The 15,012-nt window shown below is 34.5% G+C and overlaps 1 non-coding gene across 1 annotated transcript; it reads right to left on the reverse strand.

Annotated features, from left to right (window-relative positions):
* Positions 1–12,345: 12,345 nt before the first annotated feature.
* LOC131171607 (small nucleolar RNA R71) lies at positions 12,346–12,452 on the reverse strand. Its single transcript, XR_009142267.1, has one exon. It is a non-coding gene; the product is annotated as a small nucleolar RNA R71 (small nucleolar RNA).
* Between the last annotated feature and the right edge of the window lie 2,560 nt (positions 12,453–15,012).

Below are 15,012 nucleotides of genomic sequence, written 5' to 3' on the forward strand. Positions count from 1 at the left end.
AGAAGCTTAATATGGATTGATATCCGAATTTGTTCGTTTTTCATCATTAGCCTCCAAATACTATAAATAAGATACCTCTAAGCCCAGTTTGTTATTGGCTAAGTCCTCATCAAAATTGTAGCTCCTTTTTCCTTAAAATGCTTGATATGTGTTTTGCTTTTTTTTGTACTCAATTCACCTCTTTATACTTCATAAGCTCTTACTTTTTCTTGTAAACACCTAATAACATAAAAATAAGCATTAACAAGCTAAATGAACAAGAAACAAACTTAAAAGACTAAGTATGCATTGATAACGATATGATATTTTAAACAATTATCAAATTCTCCCAAACTTAACTTTTGGTCATCCTCGATCAAAACTAACTAAAACCTAAAATATTGACTCTATCTAATCTTCCCATAAACACCTGAATCATACACACTATAAGCATGAACAAAGCCAATCTCTTAAAGTGTCATAAATATCATAAACATATTTACTTAACAAACATTAGAACTTAACTTAATATAGCAATCTCATCAAAAAACTAAGCATGCCATAATGGTAGATCCTCACATGGTAGAATAATCACTCTATCTCTCATGTGTTTAGGCATTGTGTTTACTCTCAAATTCAATTCAATGAAAATGCAATATTATAACCTTGCTTGTCCATCTAATCTCCACTACTTTGACCATATGCATATCATAAATCAAAAGGTCTCTCATTTGGTTGTAATGGGGCTAAGGAAAAGGTATGGAACAATGGATAGATTAAGTTAAAGAACCAAAAAAACTAGTAGAGCATAAAAAACTCGTGAATTCACAACATTAAACAAATACCAACTAGAATTCATCACATTACAAACAGGCACTTTTCTAACTTCAACTTTCTTGTTCATACTTTTTTCAATAATAAAAAAAATTATAACAATTGATGTCCTCTAATTATAAGAATGAATGCAATTTCACCTTTTCATTTCTTTCTTTCTCTTTTTTTTTTTTTCAACTTTTTGCATTTCAATCCATACTTTTCATTTTACTTTTTAAGTCACAAGAACATCAATTGTATACTTTCAAACTCATATCCCTAATTCACAACCACTCTTACAAACATTCCAACCAAAATCTACTAAACAAGTTTCAGATGCTCTACTAATCCTAGGCTAGGGTAAAAACACTTGTTTTACTGGCTAAGGCTTATAATGCGGCTCAATCACAAAGAATAGAAATAATGTAGGCATAATATTGGCTCACTAAAGGGAAAACTTTTTATTATCAAAAGGTTGCAATTTAAGCTCAAGTGGTTACACCTAATTTGCCTTCATCACTTAAGTGTAAGCATATATCCATGTAATCTCAAAAAGATTTAAAGTAAGTTCTAGAAATACATAATCAAGGAATGAATATCCACGCAACAAAGAAATAAATTGATATTGAAGTTTAAATCATAGGTTCAAAAGCTCACAAAAAGTATTGATCTTCCCTATTAGCACATTCAACCTTTCAATTTAATTTCCACATTAAGAAAGCCTATGTTGCAAGTCAATATATCTATTTTATTCATGCTCTCATCAAACTTGATCAATCCATACTCATAATATGCATAAGTTCATCAATCTATGAAAAGAACTTAAAAACACAAAAATCCATAATTTTCAAAAGAAAAAGAATTATTAACTAATTAACTAAATGAACTAAACAAATAGAAACCCTCCTCCACACTCAAATCTTACATTATCCCAATGTAAGTTATCATGCGAAGAAAAGAAACTATAAAAAAAAAAAATTAGGGACATAGAAATCCAAATTTGTTTGTTTCTTGCCTTGCCTCCCAAGCTATAACACCCCTTACCCGATCTACAGTGTAGCCGAGCAAGGAATGCTACGTTCTGTGCCGGAGCACTTTATCTTATCTTACTTATTTATAATTTATTTTAATGCTATTTTATTTTAAAATTTAATTGTCATACTTTATTCACTATTACTTTATTTTCCTTTATTATTTATATCTGAATATTTAAATGGAGAAACCGATGGGGTTTCCCCTATTGTATGGACATTTGTCGTGTTCTATTATTCACCTTTTTAAAAATATTTCATATCAATTCATATACTTTCATCATCATCTCAAATTCAATTTCTGTAACCATTTCCATACATATCCATTCATGCTTAATTCACACATGAAATTTCAACTTTATTTATTACATTATATATGAACTTAATTACACAAATTCATAATGTATATTACAAAATTAAAGGAATATTTACAATGTACAAAATATACTACTGTGGTCTAGTGGACCCTACCAAAATGCATTGAGTGAGGAGGTGACACTATCCGACACTGATGCAGATCCAAAATCTCCAACTCCTAGTCTGATCTCTACTGAGCTTTATCTCCAAAACCTACGCGTGGAGAAATCCAATACGCTAAGCATTTTTGCTTAGTGGTACAATAATACAATGGAAATATAATATACAAATACAAGCAATAATTTCATAGTTATAGTACTTATAAGGAAAATGCATAATTAATGAATTATGAATTAGTTGAAGGCTAATTAAGATTTATAATATCAACTCTTTCTAGCATCCTATTGGTTAATCATATAAAGATTTTGAATATCATTCTTCATTTTGCTGATTTTGGAGACATTTATTCTATTAGGATCTTTCTTTTTCTTTATCTTATTATTCAATTTCTTTACCTTATTTCAATACATATTTAATCTTATTAATACTTTTCAATGTCCAAATAACCTATAACAGATTGACTAAATTAGATAAGCGGGTAAACTAGCACTGAACACACTTGGCCTCAGGCCGTCATATCATGGGACACATAATGTCAACCAGGTATGCAACAAAATAACTAAAAAGCCATAGTAGCAATCGAGCATAAAGCCATATACATCAACATGTAACGAAATGGCTAGAAGCGATAATAACAGAATGGCATGAAAGCCATGATAATGAATGGCATAAAGCCATAAGCAGTATTGCAAATCAGAACACTATTGGCATACCAATCTATCCAACCCATAAACACATGTTTAGGCGTAAATGGGAAATTAGTATTCTTAGACATTCATAAGTAACAAAATTTTACCATATGTTGTATTCATACTTCATAGCATTTTTGTTTCAATCATGTTGGGAACATGAGTCCCAAATACATATTCGTATCACATTTATGTTCATTGAGTCTTTAGTATTAATTACCAATCATATTTCAAGTTAATTTAGGGTTCTTCCTAAATTTCAGAATTTGTATCTTAATTTTACTCTTATATTAGGCCAAGCTACAGTAGTAATTTGACCACACTTTCTTAATGAAAGTTGCTCCTTATTATCTTAGCTTTAATTTCCTTTTTGAATCAGTCAATTTGGAGTTATGTAGCTCTAGTTATAGTCAATTTACTAAGTACCAGTCCAGTAACCAATACTGTTCCAGAACAGGTCATATTCTGGAACTCAACTTTGTCCAGCCATTTGGACAAGTTACAGTCATATTTTGGCTTAATGTTCTCCATATGGGTTGTTCCCTTGTGTCTTATGGTTGCATAGGTTCAAGATTTACTAAATTTGAATTGTGTATGGTGAGTTATGGCCAATTAACTAACTTGGACTCAAGAATCCTGTACATTCAGGATTTCAGGTTCAGGTAAGCTTTTGCAATTAGTATTTAGGGTTCTTACACTCAAAATTTGAGTAAGGTTTCTAAACCAAAATTATAGCTCTATTTCTTAAGTTTTCAGATTAGTTTGGCTCATCCTAATTAGAGTTTTCTACTAGGAGTTATGATTCATTTATTATCCTGGTGTCAAATGGCCAATTACTCCAAATGCAGGAATTACAAGATTGGAGTTCCTAACTTCACCTAACAATTTCCCTAAGTTCTTTTAGAATATTGGTTCTAGCCAAAACATCAAAGTTGTAGTTTTAGGTCTTATGAGGATTTTGGCTTTTAAATCACTGCATTTTCAGTTTTATAGACTGAGTTATGTCATTTTTGCCACAACTGGTCAGGTATCCTGAAACTCAAGATTTTCAGGTCAGGTTTGGTTCTGATTAGGTTTGCTGGACTAAATTAATCTAGCAATTTGATTGAGTTAGGTTTAGAATTTGAGTAAGGTCTCTGAATCAAATTTGTAGATCTATGTCTTAGCTTTCCAGATCATTTTGAATCATCTCATTTGGAGTTCTACAGAGAAAGTTTTGCCTTATTTTCTACACTGTCATCACAAGGTAATTTACTGAAGTTTCAAGGAATTCTAGTTTCAACACTTTCGACTTCCTCAAAATTTTCAACCAAGTTACTCTAGGATTTTGGTCCCGGTCAAAACACAAAAATTGTAGATTTATGTCTTATCTTTAATTTGGTATAAATTTCACTTCATTTGGAGTTGTATAACTCAAGTTATAGGTAATTAAGTTTACTAGACTCAAGCTATCTAGAATTTGAATTTCACACACACCTCCACAATCAGTCCATACTTCCATCAATTCATCAACATATCCTTAACAATCATTCATCCAAAGTTCATAATACATAATTAATCACAATAATTAGGGCATAAATAAAAAAATCCCCAAATATACCAAACCCTAATAGTGAATTTCAGAACTTCAAAATTAAAAGGGAATCATAGCACTAACCTTGGTCCCTTGGCTTCAAACAGCCTTCAAACACCCTTTTCTTCAATCAAACACCACTTTCCCTTTATCTTCCACTTCTGGGTAGATTGCTCACTTGGAATTTAGTGTGTTTTTCTTTACGTTGGGGCTGGATATAAAGTTCCCTCAAGGTTTCCAATAATTTTGCCGAAAAGAGGGTGGTGGTTTGGAAGCTTGAAATGGTGTATTTATGGTGGAAATGAAGAGAATTGAGAGAGAATGGGGATGAGGTGTTGGGATGGCAGATTGTTGCTGGAGAAGAAGGCAATTGATTTTAATTTAAGTTAATGAAAATAAGTTGTCTAATTTCTATTTGATGTTAGTTTTTTACTAGGTCATGCTTATGTTATGCATATGTCAAAATTTAATTCAATTTTCATTTCTTTTCTTTTCTTTTCTTCTTTTAATTTCACATTTCTATTTAGATTTTCATCAAAATTTCTTCATATTTTATTACATTAATTTCACTTAATTTAATTAATATTTTGGTCAAAAATTAACTCTCCAAGTGAAATGATCAAAATGCCCTTCATTGACCATGGTTTGTCTTTATCAATTAGCATTGGTTTCTTTCCATTTCCTTGACATTTTCATTTCCATTAATCCTCAAATTAAGTCCTAAATAAATGTTTCATAGGGTTCCTCATGAGTTTAGGGTGACAACCGAACTTTTAGTTACTTCCCGTAAGGTCACCCATCACCGGGACCTCCTACTCATTTAACTGATTTGGATTTTGCTTCTTTCATTTTCTTTTAATTTTACTTGATCTTTATTAAATATATTTATGACTCCTTACTCTAGTTTAAGTGTGGTTCCAGATATCTTAGCTGTCCAAATAGTCGTTAGTTATCAGAATAGTAGAATGTATGGAACTGCCTAAAGTGAGGACATCGCATAAGCAATGCATTTGTTTAGATTCTCATGCTAGACTTCAAACCTTCTTTTAATCTAGGATATTGTGGTTCCCCAAAATCTATTTCCTCAACATTGCAAACTTGAAAACCTTCATAGTACGGTTTGAGCCTATGTCTATTTAACTTAAATGCATTATTTGTTATTAAACTTTGGATCTCAACTGCACCATGTGGAAAAACATTAGTAACAATAAAAGGATCAATCCATCTAGATCTCAACTTACCTAGAAAAAGCTTGAGCCTTGAATGGAAAAGAAGCATTTTTTGTCCAACTTCAAATTGCTCTCTCAAAATCATCTTGTCATGGAAGGCTTTAGTTTTCTCCTTGTAAATCTTTGAATTTTAATAAGCTTCATTTCGTATCTCCTCTAATTCTTACAAGTGCAACTTCCTATGCTCACCAACCTCATTCATTTGGAAATTGCATTGGATCACAGCCCAAAATGCTTTGTGTTCCAATTCCATAGGAAGATGATAAGGCTTACTATAAACCAAAGGATAAGGAGACATACCAATTAGTGTCTTATATGTTATTCTATATGCCCATAGTGCATCATTAGTTGCTGGTTTTTCAACCCTGCAAGTGTATGGATCGCTAATAAGTAATAAAGTAGTGAGTTAAGTATCATTTTCACGAGGAATTTAGTTAGCAAGTACCAAGCTACACAGCAATTCTAACTGTTTAGGCTATCGAATATAGACGAAGAGTGAATTAAATCTATTTTGGATATTGAAAAAAATTTTGAATTAAACTATTTATAAAAGCAATTTCAGAATTAAGATTTTACACTGTAACCCTACTATGGATTTTAATCTTGTCTATTCATCGGATTGAAAATCGTTGCTTTGATGGAAATTAATCTTAAGATATCCTAGGTCCTCTTTCAAGGCACCTAAGGTGTGTTTCAACTAGGATCAAACCCTACTTTTGTTGGCGATTAATCCTAATAAAAATCATTTAAGATCTATGATTAATTATGAAACTCCACGAAGGATTTCAACCTATCTCTAGGTTAAATTTCCTAAGTTCAATATTTTGATTTTTTAACACTAACCAACACCTTTCAGTCCTTGAATTAGTATCTTATATCATCTCTAGGTGGGTACCAATACATAGCATGCATTAAGAACACAAAATATTAAATCAAAGAACAAAACTCAAATCCAATAAATAAAACTCAATATTGATCCATAATAATGATTACAGCACTACTCTCCTAATTCTAGAATAAAGGAATTACTCACTCATAGTGAGTTTAACAAACATAATGAAAATAAAATGAAAGAACATAAAAAGTCCACTTAAAGAAATAGAACAAAAGAACCAAAGAAGATTTTTTGTAGCTTTAAACTTGTGGAACTTCGGCTGAGGATTTCCCTTTTTGTGCTAATGCTCTTGTTCTTCAAGACGACTGTGAAGAATGTGTATGAAAAATATCAAAAGCTGTAACGCCCTCACTTTAGCTAGTCCGTGCATTCGACTGTTCTGGGTTATATGCATGATGGACTTTATTATCTAGATAATAATGTTAAATATAAATCTAATGCAAGCAATCTAAAAGAATGCAATGCCATGATGAAAATCAACTCAAGTTCAAAATATATTTGACACCTAAGGTTAGGCCATGTTGCAGAAGATAGGATTGCAAAGATGGGGAAAATGAGGATTTTATCCTCATTGGGTTTTGGACCTACTCCAATTTGTGAATCCTGCCTTCAGGGAAAAATGACTAAATCACCCTTTGTTGGACAAGAACTAAGAGCTAAAAATATTTTGGAGCTCATACATAGTGATGTATTGGTCTATTTAAAGAAATGGCTAGAGGCAGTTTTCATTATTTTATTACCTTTACTTATGATAAATCAAGGTTTGGATATTTGTATTTGATGAAATACAAACATGAATCCTTTGAAAGTTCAAAGAATTTAAATCTGAAGTAGAAAATCAAACAGGAAAAAGTATTAAAGCCCTTCGATCAGATCGTGGAGGTGAATACTTGACTATTGAATTTGATGAATACTTAAGAGAGCATGGCATTGTTTCCCAGCTGACTCCTCCAGGAACACCACAATTGAATGGTGTATCTAAAAGTAGAAATCTTACCCTATTGGATTGGTACATAGTATGATAAGCTATACTAATATGCTAATCTCCTTTTGGGGACTTGCATTAGAATCAGCTTTGTATATTCTGAATAGGATTCCAACAAAATCAGTATCTTCCACAACTTATGAGATATGGCGTGGAAGAAAACCAAGTCTTAAGCATGTTAAGATTTGGGGTTGTCCAGCTTATATTAAAAAGCTGAACACTGATAAATTGGAAACTAGATCAGAAAAGGGTCGATTTGTTAGATATCCAAAAGATAGTTTTGGATATTATTTTTATTTGCCCACATCATAAAAGGTTGTGATAAGTAGAGATGCCACATTTCTTGAACAACAGTTTGTTCAAGAAGGAGGCAAAGGAAGGCAAATAGAGTTGGAATTAGAGAATTCTGACCAAACAGATCAGATGGATATAGATCTATCTAGTCAACCTACACCTATTGATGAAACATCTACAGCTGTTCCTCGTTGAACAACCAGGGTATCTCACCTACCAGTGAGATATGGTTTCCTTCATGAAAAAGAACAAGAGTTGTCTACTCATGAAGAAGTAAATTATGGAGATGATCCACTTACCTATGAAGAAGCTATATCAGATATAGACTCTCAAAATGGATTGATACTATGAAATCCGAGATTGATTCCATGTATAAAAATCAAGTTTAGGATCTTGTTGAGCCACCTGAAGGTATTGTACCTATAGGGAATAAATGGTTTTTCAAGAAGAAAATTGGTTCTGATGGAAAGGTAGAGACCTATAAGGCAAGGCTAGTAGCGAAAAGGTTTCGCCAAAGGCAGGGAATCTACTATGAGGAGACTTTCTCGCCTGTTGCCATGCTTAAATCAATTAGGATTCTATTAGCAATAGCTGCATACTATGATTATGAGATTTAGCAGATGGATATCAAAACAGCTTTTCTCAATGGATACATTGAAGAAAACATTTTCATGGAACAACCTAGGGGTTTTGAATCCCAAGATGGTTTCAAAGTGCACAAGTTAAAGCGATCCATTTATGGGTTAAAACAAGCTTCGAGGAGTTGGAACATCCGTTTTGATGAAGCCATTAAGTCATTTGATTTTATCAAAAATGAGGATGAGCCATGTGTATATAAGAAGGTTAGTGATAGTCTTGTCACTTTTCTTATCTTATATGTGGATAATATTCTGTTGATAGGTAATGACACAGGTATGTTGACAACTATAAAGGTATGGTTGTCAAATACATTCTCCATGAAAGACTTAGGGAAGGCAACCTATAATCTTGGGATTTGCATTTATAGAGATAGAGCAAAAAGAATAATTATTTTATCCCAAAGTCTATACTTGGAAAGGGTGTTAAAGAGGTTTAACATGTTTGTTTCCAAGAAAGGATTGTTACCAGTGAGACATGGTATCCACCTCTCTAAAGAAATGTCTCTAAAGACACCTGAAGAAAGAGATAAAATGACTAGGATTCCATATGCTTCGGCTATTGGAATTTTGAAGTATGCAATGCTGTGTACTAGGCCGGATATCGCATATGCTGTTAGTTTGACTAGTAGGTACCAATCCAATCCAGGTTTGGAATGCTGGATAGCTGTCAAGAATATCCTTAAGTACTTGAGAAGAACTAAGGATTTATTCTTAATATATGGAGGTGGTGACTTGCAATTGGATGATCATACTGATTCTGAATTCTAATCAGATATCAATGATAGAAAGTCTACCTTTGGGTATATGTTCATTTATAATGGAAGTGCAGTCAGTTAGAACAGTTCCAAACAAGGTATGATTGCAGATTCCACTACCGAGGCTGAGTATTTTACTGCATCAGATACTGCAAAAGAAGCTGTTTGGATATAAGGAACCTCGGTTTCACTAGAAATCCAAACACATAGAAAGGCGCTATCACATTATCAGATAGATAGTTGGGCAAGGCGATATAGCCATGCAAAAAATAGCATCAGCTGAAAAATCCAGCTGATCCATTCACTAAGCCTTTGTCACAAGCACAGTTAAACCGACATCTTGAGAAGATGGGTCTAAGGTATTGTAATGAATGGCTCTAGTGCTAGTGGGAGATTGTAAGTAGGATGTCCTAGAGCATATCATTTAGTATGTATCTTGTACATATTTTTATTAATAAAAGGCATTTTCACTTTTCCATTTACATAATATATTTATGTGTAATAGAAAAGGTCCATTGATATTTTATTAGAAATTCTATTCTGAAGTTGTTAAAAATATGAGTGACAGTATTTCTAGCATAAAGTATCATAAATAGGTTCACAATCGAGGATACTTCACAATAAGGACATAAATTATCCAGAAAGATTGTAATCATGTTTATTTCCAAGTTATTTATATGAGATATAAATAAGATGGAATGGTGAGTCTCATGCCATATAACAAACATGATAGGCACTTATACATGATAAGTAGGTTGAATGATACACTTGAATTGTATAGATGTTTTTAAGCACATTTATATTCTAAATCATAGCATTTAGACAAGTATTTTTATGCATAATTGTTGATTTCATTAGTTTTCATAAATTCTATTGACAAGCCCTTAATTCCATGTTTTGTGCATTATTTCAGGTGTTTTAGTGAAGCCCCAAAGGATGGATGTGCAAAGGAAAGCCTGGAGAGGTAAAAAGACAAAGAATTGCTGCTGATACAAAGTACGCGGGTCGTGTAAACCAAGTACCAGACCCATGTAACTCCCTGCCAAAAGAAAGCCAAGAGAATCGATGAGAAACACAAATACACGAGTCATGTAAGTAGACCCGTGTAATCTGCAGGGACCAGTGTAAGTTTCTGCAGGGCGCAAGCTTGAAGAACCTTATAGGAATAAAAGTACACGGCCCATGTAATCAGGCCTGTGTAGTTGGCACAGGCCCGTGTAACTTTCTGTGCCAAAACAAGACCACTCCTCCAGCAAGTTACATAGCCCTACGTTGCGGGACCCGTGTAGTGACACACGAGCCGTGTACTATGCTGCAGCCTGTTTTCAGACTCGAATTCCCCTCCTGTTTTCTGGTTCGAACGAGACTCCTAAAGCCTTTCGGACTCAAAATGACCTAACCCTAGGGCAACCAACATAAATAGAAAAGAAAACACTAGGAAAGAGGTCGACCACTGTCGTCGGGAATACTGCTGAAGGTTGCTATTGTCGTGCTCTACATCAGTACCAAAAGAAGTCTTTCAGCTGAAGCTCCATAAGATCAAAGCTGAAACTCTCTTTGGTTCCTTCGTTTCATCTCCTTAGACATAATTTTATTACTTTATTTCTTTTGCATAACTCTTTATTTTATTATTTTTTTACTTTTTATCATGACATTTGCTGAATTCACCATGAGTGAGTAGTTTTCTTATTCTGGATTTGGGAGAGTAGCTCTTGTAATTATTATTATGGATGAACACTGAGTTTTATTTATTGGATTTGAGATTCGTTTCTTGATTTAATTTCTTGTGGTCTTAATGCATGCTATGTGTTGGTACCCACTTAGTTATGATTATAGATGTTAATTGAAGGACTGAAAGGTGAAGATTAACATTAGAATATCGAGATCTTAAACTTAGGAATTCTGACCTAGACATAGGCTATTACCTTTGTGGAACTTAAAAATTAGTCAAAGGTCTTAAAGGATTTTAATTGATTTGATCACCACGAAGCAGGGTCCAAGTTAATTAGAATACACCTTAGATGCCTTGAGAGAGGATCTAGGATAGCTTAGGACTGATTTTCATCAAGGAAAACGATCCTCAATTTAGTAAATAAATGAGATAACATCCCTAGTATGATTCAAGTGTGAAATCTTAATTCCAGAATTGCTTCAAATAAATCATTTCGTTTTAAGTTAACAAACTTCATTCCCTAAGTATTCGATAGCCTAAACAGTCAAGATTTCTGTGTAGATTGGTACTTGCTAAACAAAATTCCTCGTGGGAATGATACTCTACTTATTACTTTATTACTTATTAGTGATACGTGCACTTGCAGTAATTGCAAAATAGTGAAATAAGTTTTTGACGCCGTTGTCGGGGAATTTTGTTTTTAGTAATATCAAGCGATAGGCGATTTAGCTGATTTAGGCAATTATATTTATTATTTAATTTTATTTTACTGGTTGTATTTCTTTTCTTTTCTCTCAGGTACCCGATCTGGTATATGACCAGAGCAAAGCCAGAAGAAATTTTGGATTGTGATCCAGAAATAGAAAGAACTCTGAAAGCCATCAGAAAGGAAAAGAAACATCAAGAGCACGATCAAGGAGATCCCGAAATCCCAACTATGGCCGATAATAATGATAGACCAAGACTCTTGAGAGATTACAGAGCTCCATCTGTCCAAGGATTTTAGCCCAGTGTCACTAGACCCACAGTGGAAGCCAATAACTTTGAACTAAAACCAGCATGACTCCAAATGATCCAACAAACCCAGTTTGCAGGTTCATCAACAGAGGACCCACACTACCACCTCCAGTGTTTTCTTGCCTTATGTGATACATTCAAGATGAATGGAGTGTCTGATCAAGCAATAAGACTCAGAGCATTCCCATTCTCCCTTCGAGACAGGGCAAGGAAGTTGTTACTTTCTCAACCGGCTGGAACATTGACTACCTGGGAAAACCTCTCTCAAGCTTTTCTAGCAAGGTATTTCCCACCTGCAAAGCTGAGACTTGAGCTCAACACCTTCAGACAAAAGGAGGGAGAATCACTCTATGACACATGGGAAAGATATAAAGACCTACAGAGGGAATGTCCACACCATGGCATAGAAGATTGGCTATTAGTGCAGAACTTTTATAATGGATTACTACCCTCTACAAGGAGCACATTTGATTCAGCTGCAGAGGGTGATCTAATGGAGAAAACAGTGCCACAAGCACTCGAACTCCTAGAAAGGGTTACATATCATAACTATGAGTGGTCAAACGAAAGAGGAAATACAAGAAGAACTGCAGGAGTTTTGGAAGTAGATGCCCTGAGCATGATAAATGCTTAGTTTGATTAGCTCACAAAGAAACTCGAAAGAATGCAAGCCAACGCAGTTGGTACAAGTCAATAAAAAAGCAGCTACGAAGAAGGGTACATGAATTCAGAATACAGCAATTTCAACGAACCTACAGAATAGATGAACTATGTGAATAATGGAGGAAACTTCAACCAGAGGCAGCCAAACAATCCGTATTCAAATACTTACAACCCTGGAAGGAGAAACCACCCGGTACAAACCTCCAGCACCCCTTGGATTTCAGAATAGAGGTCAGAACCTTGCATAGCCATCGCTACCTCTCCAACCTCAATAACTTGAACCAAAAATGACCATGGAAACCATGATGGAAGGATTCCTAACAGTTCAATAACAACAAAATGAATTGATTAAACAGCTAACTTCTAGAATGGACCAACTTGCTACCCATAACAAGATGCTAGAGAATCAAATTGCTCAGCAGGCAAGTTCTTCAAGTAAGGCTGCTGGCAAACTTCCCAGTTAACCAGAAATGAACCCAAGGGAGCATTATAAGCAGTTGCACTGAGGAGTGGGAAAACTCTAGTACAACCGGAGGTAGAATCGATAGAGAAAACCATAGAAAAATCTAAAGACCAAGCAGAGAAAAAGGAGGAAGAAACTAAGAAAGATCAAGAAGAGGAAGCAAGGAAGACAAAGAAATTACCAGAACCATACCAGCCTCCCCTACCTTTTCCTCAGAGATTTCAGAAAGCCAAACTGGACAAGCAGTTTGGGAAGTTTTTGGAAGTTTTACAGAAACTTTACATTAACATCCCCTTCACTGAAGCACTTTCTCAGATGCCATCTTATGCCAAATTTCTTAAGGAAATTCTGTCAAAGAAAAGGAAGCTAGAGGACTATGGAACAGTAGCTCTAACAGAGGAATGCAGTGCCATTCTGCAAAACAAATGCCTCCAAAGTTGAAGGATCTAGGAAGCTTCTCTATACCCTGTATCATTGGTAACAAGAAAATAGACAAGGCACTCTGCGATCTTGGAGCAAGCGTCAGCCTAATGCCTCTATCAATATGCAAAAAACTAGAAATCGGCGAACTGAAAACCACAACAATCTCATTGCAATTGGCTGATCGATCCATTAAATATCCTGTAGGGATACTTGAAAACATCCCTATCAAAGTGGGCAAATCCTTCATTCCAGTGAACTTTGTTGTCCTTGAGATGGAAGAAGATGTCTAAATTCCCATCATCTTGGGAAGACCATTCTTGGCAACCACCGGAGCCATAATAGACGCAAAAAATGGACAATTAACCCTCAAGGTAGGAGAAGAAGAAGTGGAGTTCAACTTGTTCGACACAATGAAACACAAATTTGAACCTGATGAATACTTCAAGGTTGACATAATTGACGAACAAGTTATAGAGAAATTTCATAAGACACATCCTAAAGATCCTCTTGAAGCATGTATTGTCCACATCCATAGAGTGGATGATGAAAATATTGAAATAGTAGCATGTTCACAACAGTTGGCAGCTCCTCCACCCCTACCTTTAGTTAAGGCTTCTGAGATGGATGATTTGAAGGAAGAACAAACCGAAGGTAAGCTCCAGGAAAACTCCAAACAGGTAGAGCTTAAACCTCTCCTGTCTTCGTTAAGGTATGAATTTCTGGACTTAAATTCTAAATATCCTGTTATAATCAATGCTAGCCTGTCTAAGTTAGAAGAGGAAAAATTGTTAAGAGAACTTAAGATCCATAGCAAAGCATTAGGCTATAAAATAGAAGACCTGAAGGGAATCAACCCTTCGATTTGCATGCATAGGATACCCATGGAAGAAAACAGTAAACCCACAATCGAACACCAAAGAAAACTTAACCCAAACATGAAAGAGGTAGTCAAAAAAGAAATTTTAAAACTTCTAGATGTAGGTATCATATACCCAATTTCTGATAGTAAATGGGTTAGTCCAGTACATGTAGTTCCTAAGAAAGGTGGGACAACTGTTATCCGTAATGCAAACAATGAACTAATCCCTACTAGAGTAGTCACTAGTTGGCGAATGTGCATAAATTATAGAAAATTGAATGGTGCCACCAGAAAAGACCATTTCTCGCTCCCCTTCATTGACCAAATGCTAGAAAGATTAGCGAAACACTATTATTTCTGTTACCTGGATGGGTATTCTGGATTCTTTCAAATTCCTATTCACCTAAAAGACCAAGAAAAGACAACATTCACTTGTCCCTATGGAACATTTGCATATAGGAGAATGCCTTTTGGTCTTTGTAATGCCCCTGCTACCTTTCAAAAATGCATGATGGCTATCTTTTCTGATTATATTGAAGATATTATGGAAGTTTTTA

Source organism: Hevea brasiliensis, chromosome 12 (genome assembly GCF_030052815.1).
Source record: "Hevea brasiliensis isolate MT/VB/25A 57/8 chromosome 12, ASM3005281v1, whole genome shotgun sequence".
Lineage (NCBI taxonomy): Eukaryota > Viridiplantae > Streptophyta > Magnoliopsida > Malpighiales > Euphorbiaceae > Hevea > Hevea brasiliensis.